The following is an 11,157-nucleotide window of genomic DNA, read 5'->3' on the forward strand; positions in this document are numbered from 1 at the left end:
AGCCACAACATGCACAGGCAGGACAATCTGACACTTTTACTGAGATTTAAAGTCCTTGGCTAAATCTCAAACCGAGGAAATCTGCCAGTAAACGTTTCTGCACACTTTATTTAAGCCATAAATTGCTTTGCTCAAAAACCCCCTTTGAACGGTGGTGATTCCATTTCACTGGCAGATAAGGATCGCTGTAGTTTGCTATGTCCTTTGTAGGGGCTTTGTTTCAGGGACTAGATTTGTCAGGCTTCCGTGACAGAGGTATTTAGATTCGTTATGCTAACAAGGGGATGTCAGACAGGTTTCGGTGTTCGGTGTTCGAATCCAGGAACGTCAAATGACATGTTTAATACGGCACCGAGTGGGAACAGTTGGCGATGTCAGCATATTTTATCCCCCGGTTATTGGCGACATTTTCATATTGTCCTTGTTGCTGTAGCTGCGACGTTATAACAACAAGTTTGATGACGGTCGTTATTCGAATCGTCGATTTGAAATGCCTTCTTGTCACAAAACTTGTGAGTGGTGTGGTGTGGTGTGGTGGTTTCTTTGTGTGTGTGGGTTCTTATCTGGTGCGAGTGTGTGTATATGTGAATGTGGTGGTGCAGATGTGTATCATTTTGTGTTGACAGTTGAACGGCCACGCCCCCCACCGCATTTCAATTTCACGCCTGTTGTATGTTGTCAGAGCGTAAACTGTTTATTATTTAACAATATCCTTTTTTATGTCTGTCGCCGTAAGGATGTGTGCGAGTGTGTGAGTTTTGAGCATTCTTATTTATTTATATCTGTATTTCACACTTCTGCAAGGATACGCACACAAAGCAGAGGACATGGCTCTGGGTTAAGATTTAAATAGTCGGGCGTTTAGCGAAAGTTTTTGCACTGCGGGAAAAATAAGGTTTAAGCCTTTACATCAATTTACAACTGAATTTGTTTACAAGACTTAAAAGAACGATATGTATTATTTTATTTTAGAACCCTGTATTCCACTCAAATCTACTGATTGCCAATTACTCAGGATTTAAACAAAGTAAAAAAAATTAACAAATTACGTATTTTATAGGGCCCTAAAAATGTAAAACCTGCAGTCTTTATTATTCCGAGAATAAATAACTTTTAACTTAATAGTATAAAAAATACAAGTCTTAGTATGCTTTTCTGTGTGTATTACTGGAACTATTTTGGAACGAGTGGGCGTGAGCATGCCACTTGACTGCGAAGTGGACGCAACAAGGCGCAAATTCTTCTTATCACCGGAAACTGGCTTTTAGCCATCCTGCCTGAAAGTAGACTACACATTCCCGGTCACTTGAGCTTGGTGCGGGTGGTGGAGGTAGATGCTGCCTGTTGGCCTGGCAATTATGCTATTCCATATCTGCCTAGACGGACTCACATCACTGGTCAATGGCAATCAGGCAGCGCAATCAAGGCCAGTATCGCATCCATAGCATCGCGAGCAGCCATCAACTATGGCTGGCATTGACATTGATTTGATTTGCAATCGCATAGAACATAAATGTCAGCATACCACAGCACAGCATACCGTTTGCAGAGTACTACACCATAGTCTGGCACTGAGCATCAGATGCAGCAAATACACGCAGGAAAGGTCATTTGGGATTTCCATTAATCTGCAAATATACTGCTCGAAACAACAACTTGAGGACCTTACCTTGGTGAACATTAGTCACGTCTCGCCCTGACTCATAGTATTTTCTTGTAGGTCTTCCGTTGTTCCGAAACAAACATGCAGTCATCTAGCTGGAGTTAATGACAGTTGTCAAGCAAACACACACAGTCAAATCTCTTTCACAACAGCCAATCTGAGGCATAACGCTTTCATAAATAACAATTAACAGTGCTCTCCAAACAAGCCCCTAGGCCATTAAGTTGGAAAATATATGGGCATGTATACTACTTAAACTACTTGCCGTAGTTTTCTCTATTGCTTTCAATGCTTAAAACAATATTCTATGAGATAAGCACACTTTCGATGAATAATCGCACAGCTCGCGAACAGTGTCAAATAGTCGAGATTTTGGGCACGATATTATCACTTGCTGGCCATGATTTACGGACTGAAGCGAAGGCAGATGGAGTTAGAAAATGGAAAATGGAAAATGGGGGAAATAGGGAGTGGGGGCCAGCAGCTGCGTGCCGCATAAATGTGAGCGTGGGCATGTCGCCAGGCTGCTATTGATTTTTTCATCCTCAAACCAGTTTTCGCTTCAAGCTGGTGTTGCTGAACGCGGAGGAGTCGAGGCCCCGACATTCCAAAGTTTAGATAGCGTTGTTAAAGTTGTTCGCCACAGCCATATCAAGTGGGCGGGTGCCACAAACTATTTGCTGCGGTTCGGCTTCCGCACGGGCTTTCCCAGCTCCGCATCCCCCCCTGGAAAAACCTTAACTGAATCAAGCAGGCCAGTTGTGTTTGCCAAAGAGTTGCGACTGGACTCGACAAATTGCCGTGTGTGTCAGCAGATGGTTCCGCTGCTGCTCCTCGATGATGGCTGATGGATGGTTGACCAGTTGTTTGCCCCGAGGCGGGAAAAAACTTGCAATCGGTCAGTGCATCAATCAATCTTTCAATGAAAACGCTGACGCACAGCTTGATTAAGCCGTGGCCAATCAGCAAAGCAAACATTTTGCCAAGTGATTTTAGTTTTTTTTCTCCCCCCAAAGTTTGGCGCTGATTTGCGGAACGGTTGCTCTCCTCATAGCCGACAAACACTGTGCTGCTCTTGCCATTGTCATGTAATTTGTATGCTTGCCTTGGCAGGAAAACGGCAACGATTTTACAGGCTGCCTCAAAATCGCTGGGAAAAAATCACATTATCCCAGAGCCATCATAATCAACATCGATGCTGCCGTTATCATCGTAATAATCATTGTGGCTGGCTTCCCGGCCAGAGCAACAGTTTCGGTCCACAAACAAATTGTTATGCTCCGCCTTGAAAATCCATTAGAGGCGGCAAACAGAGCCAAAATGGCGCCCCCAGCTTACTAAATAGTAAACTGAGCAAAATCTTTTAAGGATATATGCTCTACATTTTGCTTCCTTTTATGAAATTCTACTTAAATAGTTTTCAATTTTGAAGAAAAGAGTTTTCTTAATTTACTACAATTTAGTCCGAGAGGCTTAGCAAAAATTGATCAAGTAATTTTTTAAAATCACATTTCTTTTTTAATTGAATATAAAGAATAAAATCGTAAAATATCCAGCTTATTTCTGCTGCACTGACAAGGCACAATACTCACATATAATTAGTTTCAAGAATATTTTTTATGTTTCGCAGAACATAAGACCATTGAAATAATTCATAAAGTTTAATTTTCTTTAAAAATTGAAAAATTTTAATTTATAATAACTGCTTTTTCCTAAAAAACTATTAATTTTTTTAGTGTATCTATGTGTTTTGGTGCCGGGCGAATAGGGTCAGGGGGCAAGCCTTTTTTGGGGAAAGAGGCAGAAAATGGACCTCAATGAATGAGGAAAATTGAAATGGAAATTTAGTTCGAACGGGGCCAGAAGAAGATTTTCCTGGCATGTGGGTTATCCGGCTCGTATCACTGAGATGCTCCCCCATCACTTTTAAATTATTTACCTTTACGCACCTGATTATGCTCTTTGCCGCCTTGGCTCTTGGTGAATATTGCAGACACGCGTCACTTTGTCTTAATTGAAACCAGACTGAGAGTTCAAGCCAATGTGACAAGGATTAAGTACTACCCAATGTGAAGAGTTAATTGAAAGCGTTTCAATTTCATTTCTTGGTAATTTATTTAGACAACCAAATCCACACATACGCACACACGCACGCACGAGTGTGTGAGTATGGGTGTTTCTGTGGCCGTTAAGCGGAAAATTATCATTTCCTTGGCCTTTGTTCGCACAGTCAATGGATCTCGACCATCTAAAAGAGGGGTGAGGGGAAAACGAAATGAAAGGTTTTCACTTTGGTTTCCGTGCTGACACAATGCCGACATTGCTATGTGTACGTGCTGCGAATGTTTGTGTGCTTAGGTGCGTGACAACGGTAATTTAGATATCCCAATATCTTGTTCTTTTCGCGCGTCTTTTGTTTCGCCACAAAAGCTGAGTTAAGGCTCGCCTGTCAACGCCACTGCCGCCATTTTGTGATTCTGCCGTTCCCTGTCCCCTTTTCAGCTGTTTTTTCGTTATTTATTGCTCCTGCCTCTGCCTTTTCCTCTTTCTTTTTAATTTTTTTCGTCCTCTTTATGGAATTTTTATCTCTTTTAATTTATATATTCTCCGCCTGTGCCGCCATAGCAGTCACAATTTAATTGCCGCTCTGGGTTTATCAAGAAGCAAACTTCGCGTATTTTTCCCAGAATGCTGCTTGCATTTAATGCTCGACTTGGCTGGCTTAGAAATAAGCCTTATTTCAGCATTTCTCTATATTCTTTATGGCTCGCTGGCCTTAATCAAATTGCCTGCAGATCTGCCCAGCTCGACGGCTTACGGGGCGTATGCGCAATTTGATGGCTCACACACGGTAAATCTAGACAATAGCAAAAAGCCCCATAGCTGGCGATTTTTTGTACTCTCAGACGTATGATTAACTCTGCTGCAGCAGAGTCCTGCATAAACTTTACATTCACATGGATGCTTTTTTCGGCTTTTATTTTTTACCGGCAGAGCTGAAGCTGCTGATTCTGCGGCATTGTGTGAATTGTTGGCTTTCAGTTGCCATGGCCACTGCACCTGCAACTGCAACTTTCTTTCCCCTATTGTTGTTCAATTGGGTTAGGGGTTGGTAGCTGCTGCCGGTTTCATGAATCAAACATGACCAAAATCTTGTTATTTGCAGTTTTCTTCCTCTGGTTTCTTTTGTGTACACATGTGCGCGGCTTTTTTTTCTGTTAGTTAGAAAAGTTTGTGCTCTCACCAACAAAAATAAAAAACAAGCCACTGTTTGTGGCTGCTACGTATGCATGGCATAAGCTTTTGAGTGCCTGCCACTTTGCTCTAAGCCTTTAAAGCGCTGAATTTTCATTTGGGAGTTGTGCTGCGGTTATGCTGTGGTCTGATGCTTTTAATTGACGAAGCCATACATTAAATTAATTTCCCCAAAATGCTGTCTCTTTATATCTTCTGTACTTGCCTCGACAAGCTGAACACTCAATTTTAAATAGCCTGACGTATGAATCTTATCAAAAAACCGAAAGTCTTTCGAGTGCTTAGAGTCATGCTGATGATTAGGTACTTGATTGATTAGTTAGTTAATTGCCGCCATTTAGATTGATAAGATATGAGATCCCAAACTCAATTCTATTGAAACTTCAGGGAGTCCTGCATTTGTGTCGAATTGACAAATTCCTTCCATTCCATTCACTAGCCAGTGAATGGAGTCCCATAAATGAATGAGTGGTTTTTTATTTGTACAAAGGGACACAAAGTGAACTCTAAACTGAAATGGTAAGCAAATGTCAGGCGAGTGAAGCGAACAGTTTAACTGATATTGACAAAGGCAAATGCCACTGCCCACCCTCGCAACTATGATGGGAACGAAACGTGACGGAAAAACTCAAGTGGCTGGCTGACTTGGCTGGAGTCGCGAGTGCTCCGCTTTTCAATTGTTTACTCGCCCCCGTGTTGATTGTCTTCCTTGGTTTTGTCTTTTAATACCCTAGCAGTGAGTATTACCATTTTACTTAGTTATGCATCGAATATAAATAACTATGCAGAACTCACATATTTGCTTGAAGGCTAACATTAAACATTTAAATCTCATTTTTATGTTTGCGTTAATAATTCCTAAGGTCCTGGAAACTGCAGCCTTAAATTACTTAGTTGTCTTAGAAATTATGTGAGTCCTTACTAGGGGTCAGGAAGAACAAGTGAAATTTACTAGGTTCCTCATTTGCTTTTTTTTCCTCTGCGGAGCTGCATGTCTTTTGAGTCGCGCAAAAGACTCAATTAGGCGTTAGACAAAAGATGGTGGACAAAGCCATGTGCTGCATGGCCCAGAAGTTGTCGCTAATTCGCAGACAAAGGGCGACTGGCAAGACGAGGGGCCTCGGCGGGCTTAATCGATAGCAAAAAGAAACGAAACGAAAACGGAAAACAAACTGACGATTGTCACGGACTGCCCCCGTCCGTTGTCAAGGTAAGACCGCCCGCACACACACGGGCCGTATGCGTAATGTCGACGGGGCGTATGAGTTGAAGTAAAGTGTGAGCTGAGCCAAGCTTGAAAGCGGGCAAAACTGAATACATTACCGGCAATCAAGGATGGTGGCGCCAGTCTGGCGAGCTGCAGGATCCGCTGCCGATGCTGCTGACACAATTTTCGCCGCTGCAGAGCTGCAGCTGCAGATACAGACACACAGATACACGAAGCTGCCGCCGAATTTGCAGTTGAGCTTGCCACGAACACCCGGAGGCTGTTGAACCGGACCACTCTGAACTCTTTCGCCCGTGCTTTCGCCTGATTTTGTGGGTCTATGCAGTTTTTGTGCACATTTTCCTTTATCCTTTTTCCTTTTCAGAGGCTCAGGCACAGGCACAGGCAGCGGCAGCTGCAGTTCGCTTTGCCAAAAGTGAGAAGCGGTGGCCGGTGCGGCGCTCGGTGGTCGGCGGTCAACGGTCAGAAAACAGGTTCAAATGTCGGCGACCGCAGGCGCAGGTCCTGCCGGTATTCACGTTTGTGTGTATGTGTGTGTGTGTGTGTGTGTCTGTATGTGCCGCACAACTTTCCCAAAAGTATGCAAAGATATTTAGCCTAGTTTCGGCTCTTCAACATCGTTGGTGCTTTTCTTGCTGCTGCTTCTGCAATTTCTTGGCATTTTCACTTACATTATTTTCTCAAATTTATTTCAAATTTTATTTATGGAAGATCATTTCACTAGCATTTAACACTGTTTTTGTTTTTATTGTTTTTCCTAACACAACTCACATCAGCAAATACCTCTGCATCTGTGTGTATTGTTGTGTAGTAAAAATAGTAAAACGCTCGGCACTTAAAATAGGAGAAGCGCAGCAAAAAACCGTTTGCCGCTGCTCTCTTCTATTGTTGGTGTTATTGTTTTGGTTGTTCTTGTTCGTGCTGCTGTTGTTGTTGTTGTAATTGCCGCTGCTGCGTGTGGAAATCACGGGAAAAACGTTACACGCTCATACGCCGGATAATGAAAGACTAACCAGCGAAGCGAGCCACTAACCGACTGGCCGACTGTCCGATTGCCACTGAAAAACCGAGTGCGAGCCGAAGGGCACACGAAGCGCAGCCGAGCGGCGGGGGAGAGGTCGAAAGATAAGGATACCGAGTGCACAGGATAAGGAACGGAACGGCAATGGAACACTGGTTAGCCGATAACAACACTGCGCCGCTCTCTCGCCGCCGCCGCTTCACTCTCCGCTCTCCTTGTTTCGGTTTCCCAGTTTTCTCTCGGTGCAGTGGCGCATTTGACAGGGGGGTTCAGAGTTCGGGGCGTTGGGGCCAACACCACCCCTTTAGAAGCAGCACCACCACCCCCCAAAACCCCACCACCCGCTGTCTTAGACAAGCAAGCGCGTAAGTTTTTGACGCCCGTGTTAAGTCGGTTGGAAAAAGTTTTTGCTGAGTCCATATATACCCTATACTGCAGGCACGGTCTATCAACAATACATTAAACTTTTGCAAGATGAAAAAAGTTTTTCATTAACCTATGGTAGTTTGACTTAATAATAATTATTTATTAGCCAAACTATCTTGACATAACATCTATTTTAGTAGCTAGTTTAAAACAGGACGTGTTAAACAATTTTATACGCTAATTTATTTTTATACCCTTGCAGAGGGTATTATAATTTCAGTCAGAAGTTTGCAACGCAGTGAAGGAGACGTTTCCGACCCTATAAAGTATATATATTCTTGATCAGCATCACTAGGAGAGTCGATCTAGCCATGTCCGTCTGTCCGTCTGTCCGTCTGTCCGTCTGTCCGTCTGTCCGTCTGTCCGTCTGTCCGTCTGTCCGTCCGTTTATATGCAAACTAGTCTCTCAGTTTTAAAGCTATCTGCATGAAACTTTCCCAAAAGTTGTCTTTCTATTGCAGGTAGTATATAAGTCGGAACGAGCCGGATCGGACGACTATAGCATATAGCTCCCATAGGAACAATCGGAAAAATAAATGAAAAAAAATTATAACTTTGCTGTTTTTTAATTTTTTGTTTAGTTCTTCGACATATAGTAATGGTAAAATATTTCCGATTTACGGTTTAAATTTCATCAAAATCGGACGACTATAGCATATAGCTCCCATAGGAACAATCGGAAAAATAAATGAAAAAAAATTATAACTTTGCTGTTTTTTAATTTTTTGTTTAGTTCTTCGAGATGTAGTAATGGTTTAATATTTCAGAATTACGGTTTCAATTTCATCAAAATCGGACGACTATAGCATATAGCTCCCATAGGAACAATCGGAAAAATAAATGAAAAAAATTATAACTTTTCTGTTTTTTAATTTTTTGTTTAGTTCTTCGACATATAGCAATGTTTAATTATTTCAGAATTATGGTATAAATTTTATCAAAATCGGACGTCTATAGCATATAGCTCCCATAGAAATAATAAAAATATATAAAATAACTATCTAATAATTGAGCTGCAAATAATCATAGTTTCAATGTTTTTTTTTAGCACATACTCAAGAAAATCATAATTTAAATGTTTTCAAAAGTATTTAATTAATGCAATAGCTGCAAGGGTATATGAACTTCGGCTTGCCGAAGTTTGCTTTCCTTCTTGTTTTTACTAAAAGTACGTGGTATACAAACTAAACCTGATTTAAATATTTCAGATTGACTGTTTGCTGTCAACTTTTAACAATAACCTAATTGATAGGGGTACAACCGGAAAATAGCGTTCTCTCTGTATAATTTGCATTTAGTTGATTACGAAATATTTGCTGGTTTCTATATTCAACAACACGTTAAAAATAAAAATAAATTATGCACTCTTAGTATATATTTTAATTGTCTTGCCTTAGTTTATCCAACAATAAAAACTTAATACACATTAATTTGAACAATTTGAATAAAAAAGGAACATGGAAATATTAAATTTAATATTTTATATTTTGTGTGTGTTTCTACATTAATTATATGAAATGTATGACATTTGAGCTTTCCAAAGAAATGCCAATCAATCGATGGATAACGTGTGTAGTCTTAGAGATGTCTTAGTTAAAGCGATGTTCTTTAAAACATGACTTCTTAATTAGCAAAATATTATAAATACAACATATAAAACTGATAGAAAACCATATGAAAATATTAGGAAATATACACTGGGATACAACAATCTATTATAAGTAATTATGAAATATATAGGTATATTATATTTATTACAGAAGTCCCACTCATGCCCGGCCACGGTGTCGTAGGGCATCGCAGTGCCTTCAAATGTGGAATCCCGAACAAATGCTCTTTCAGCGATGGCGTCTGCGTATGCGTTGGGGACCCCGACAGTTCGGCGGCGGACGGGGCGCGAACTGCGAATTGCGAGCTGTGCGAGGCGTCGTAAAAATAAATAAGCAAAACGGAAATTAATAAGACCCAAATGTTGCCGCTGTCGCAGCGACCTCCCATTCCACCCCTGAGAGACCTGCCGCGACAACAGGCCATAGCCTAGCAATGGCAACAGCGCAAAAGAAGCAAAAGCTGCATGCCATTGCTGTAAATACAGCCGTAGGTACAGATACACAAACAAGTATTGAAAACATTGGGGGTTTGCAAGTCTGCCTTTTCTGCCTTTTCTGCCTTTGAATTTGGCTTCCATTTTTTTGTTGTGCGCCTTTCTATTTGTATTCGTTACGGACATGAACTCATTCGGCCGGGGTGCACACCGGGCGTATGAGCAATATATTTATGTTTATAGCCCCGTTTCCAGTTTGTGTGTAGGCATAAAAATGTCGCGATTTTTTTGATTGAAGATGATTATTTGGCACGACAATTCAATTCAGTGGATGAATTAATGAGATCGTAAAAAGATGGAACGTTTTCGGAATAACAATTTGAGATATATGTGCTATTAAAGTCCATCTTGTCTAAGTAAGTCATTTTAGACGGTTAAAATTTAATCTAAAGGATAGAAAATTAAAATTTACCAAGTTGTTTGTTCTCTTTTAATATTTTCCTTAATTTAATTAAAGAACACCGAAATACATTTGGAAATAAAACATCTTGAATTGTTTTTTTTTAAGTTTTATTTATGTAGTTTTTTATTTTAATCATTGTTTAAATCTACAAATACATTTACAGCGGAGGGCGAAAGAACAAAAAATTAAAAATGTTTACTCATTGTTTTGTTGTTACATGCAAATTTTTACTTCTGCGTGTTGTTGACAAATTTTTTGTGGTTTTATTTTTGTTTCAAGTTCTTGCTTTTACCATCGAACGTTTATATAATTCTGCATTTGTTTATAAATATTTGTAGTCCATATTATGAGTTATTTATCTTTTGTTTTTGTCCTCGTTTGGTTTTTCTTTTGTTTTGCTTCGTTTTTTAGTTTAGTATCATATCTCTTTCACATCAGCATCCATCGATCAATATTATTAATTATTCAATATAATTTGTTAACAACTAATAATAATAATTTTGTTTAGTTTTTCATTTTCTTTCATAACTAACATGCCATAATTATCGTTATCTCCAATGCTAATGATCATATTCACTAAGTTAGAAAACAAGACAGTTGGAAAACAAAAACAGCAGCGAATCAAACTCGTATGCCTGGGCGTATCTCTCTGCGTGGGTGTGACTGTCGGTCATTCTAGCCGATCTTAATGAATATCCACATATATCGCTTTCTGATTCATTTTTCACAGTTCAGAAATCTCAATAAGCCAGCGGCCGCTTTGTCAGACCCACTCATTTGATAACGACAATGCCAAGCTTTGTAATTCGTTGAATTTCAATGTGGGTGGCCAACAATTTGACCGCTCAACCGTTCGTTACTGCCTCTGCGCCAGTGTGTATGTGTGTGTTTGCTTTTGGGGAGGCGTGTGTGGGCGGGGAAAGCGATAAAAGACAATCAAAGAAAAAAGTAAACACAATACTGCCTTGGGCTTGCCCCATTTTGGGGCGCTGTGCCGTGTAAAACTTACAAACATTTATTTTGTGGGCGCCTTTTTGTATTTGGTTTGGTTTTGTTT

This window comes from Drosophila gunungcola, chromosome 3R, assembly GCF_025200985.1.
Source record: "Drosophila gunungcola strain Sukarami chromosome 3R, Dgunungcola_SK_2, whole genome shotgun sequence".
In the NCBI taxonomy this organism is placed as follows: domain Eukaryota; kingdom Metazoa; phylum Arthropoda; class Insecta; order Diptera; family Drosophilidae; genus Drosophila; species Drosophila gunungcola.